Source organism: Petaurus breviceps, unplaced genomic scaffold (assembly GCF_028583685.1).
Source record: "Petaurus breviceps papuanus isolate PSGF00001 unplaced genomic scaffold, PetGlider_PUasm1.0 90740, whole genome shotgun sequence".
Classification (NCBI taxonomy): Eukaryota; Metazoa; Chordata; class Mammalia; order Diprotodontia; family Petauridae; genus Petaurus; species Petaurus breviceps.
The window spans coordinates 6,148,998-6,151,556 of NW_027187330.1; the positions used below are offsets into that span (position 1 = coordinate 6,148,998).

At 41.8% G+C, this 2,559-nt stretch overlaps 1 protein-coding gene across 3 annotated transcripts in view; it reads right to left on the reverse strand.

The window, feature by feature from the left end:
* The window catches only part of CUNH10orf71 (chromosome unknown C10orf71 homolog), a 75,030-nt gene that overhangs the window by 10,624 nt on the left and 61,847 nt on the right, over positions 1 to 2,559 (reverse strand). The window lies entirely within an intron of this gene.

The window sequence follows — 2,559 nt, forward strand, 5'->3', positions numbered from 1 at the left end:
TCTCTCTCTCTCTCTCTCTCTCTCTCTCTCTCTCTCTCCCTCTCTCCTTTCCTCCCTCCCTTTCTCTCTCTCTCTGTATCTCTCTGTCTTTTTCTTCCTTTGTCTCTCTCTCTTTTCCTACCCCCCACTCTTTGTTTTTCTCTCTGAATGTCTATCTTTCTCTCCCTGACTCTCTCTGTCTCTGTCTCTTTCTCTCTTATTGTCTATTGTCTGTATCTCTCTGTCTGTCTTTTTTTTGCCCTCATCCTTCCTAGCAACATAAGTTCATTTCTTGGTGTTAGAAAGATTTCTATTAGTATATGGGAATGGAGAGGACAATTAAACCTGGACTCCTAAACTAAACTTGGAGAAGAAGAATCATTATTCATGCAGTGACTTTAGGTAGGAAGAAGGAATTAGTAGGCATTTCATTGTGTTTTGTTTGTTAGCCTTTTAAAATACCTACTACTCTTCCTTTCCAAGAATATTATAATAATGCAAGTCCTGGGACAAACTAGGGTATGGGGTCTTTGGGGAACAGAAGTGCAACTAACAATTTTGGTTCCTGGGACATAATACAAAACATGCCCTAAAATCGGTTTTGTAATACATGATGGGAAAATAATACAGGAAATAATATTCAGCAGAGTCGGGGGGGGGTAATTAAATACTATATTGTTTTCTATGAGACTCTATGTGTTAAATTTTTATACTCTATAGTTTGATGCCCTGAGGCAAATTGCCAGTCGCCCCATCCTAGTTAGAGCTTAGTTTGGGAGGCATCTAAATCCAGGAAATGGGAGATCTGAACTGAGTGATCATCCAAGGTATATATGCAGACAGACACTCTAGTTATTTTAGGCCCCAGACTCCTCATGGCCCCTCAATATTGAAAGTAGTCAGCTCTGGATTTGTAGCCTGAGTAAAAGACAAAAGACCTTGAGGGTGAAAGGTTTGGCTCAGGGTGGAGTAAGGGAGGGTTGTGGAGAGGCAAAGGACTTCCTTTCTACTTTGATTATCGACCAAACTCAATGTCTATTTTATTAATAATACATGCATGCTGGGTGGTGATGTCTGAGCACAAATGTTCATCTTTCAAGTCTAATTGTTCTGCTGGGTATCCCTCCTGCAGATTTATCATTCTGTCTCTGTTCTTTATTTAGCAGTTTTACTGCCAGCAATTAGGAACAGCATTGCTTTGAATCCCTCTTTATGGTGAAAGTCGTCTTTGTTTACTCAGTGGGATGAGTATAGGAGGTGAGAGTGAAGGTAGGTGTCTAAGCTGAGAACAGAATCTCTCCCTCTGGCTACCACACAGATAATCTTTGGCTTTGCTGCCCATCCAGGACCTGGCATGATGCCTCCCATAGTAGGTGCCCAATGCAATTCAGTGAACATTTGACACCTACTATGTGCAGGAAGCCATGGAGTTGGGCACAGGGCTTATAGCATTGTAATAAGATACAGTGTTTGCCCTCAAGGAGTTCACAGTCAATAAACGAGGCAGATGTGACTCCTTTCCATCACAAGGGGAAAGAAATGAACTTAATTGAAGCAGAGTGAGGGAAGAGAATAAGCACTTATATAGTACTTCCTATGTGTCAGGCACTGTGCTAAGTGTTTCTATAAATGTTATTTCATTTGTTCCTCACAACAAACCTGCAAGGTGAGATAGATGCTAATATCTCTTTCGCAATGGGGGAAAATAAGGCAGACAGAGCTTAAGTGACTTGCCTAGGGTCAGCCAGTTAGCTAATGCCTGAGGCTGGATTTGAATTCAGGTCTTCCTGTCTCTGAGTTCAGCCCCCCATCCCTTGCACCACCCTAGTTAGACCATAGCTAGGATGTGGAGACTGGGACCTGAATTCTGAAATTCAGGCCATGGAGACAGCACTATCTTGGGGTGCACTTTTTGGCAGCCAGACCTTAGGCAGCACAGAAAATTTGTGGTATCCCAGATTATGCTTTCTCCCTCCAGTTGAGCTCCCACCCCAATTTCCTTGTGTTAGGCACAAAATTCCTAGTTACAGCTCTCCCAAAGCCCTCCAGAGCCACATCCTGCTTATGCTTTTCCACAAAGCAGAGGGCATTAGACCCATTTCACAGATAGGAAAATTATAGCATTAAAAGGTAAATTTTTTTCTTTTTCTTTTTTCTTTCTTTCTTTCTTTTTTTTTTTTTGCGTGATATTCTAGCTGGTCAGCCCAGAATGCCCAACATCTCTGCATATCCCCTGAAACCATCCTTTCTATCCTCCTCAGTTACCTCTAGCTAGATATGTACTGGGGGCATTTTTACTACCCACACATCTCTTGCTTCATGTATTTGAGTTGGCGAAGGGCTGGAGTACCTTTTTTTTTATTTCTAATTAAGTTGTATTTGCTTTGTCATCTGAAATCGAATCCCTTTTAAGTCCCTCTGCTTAAGAATTATCTTTTATTAAACTTCTGCATTCACTTTCCCTGCAAGAGACCATAGCTCTCTAAATGCAACAGTAGCAAATTTAGCAACTCTCCCCCAGGTACTGTAGAACCTCTCTCTCTCTCTCTCTCTCTCTCTCTCTCTCTCTCTCTCTCTCTC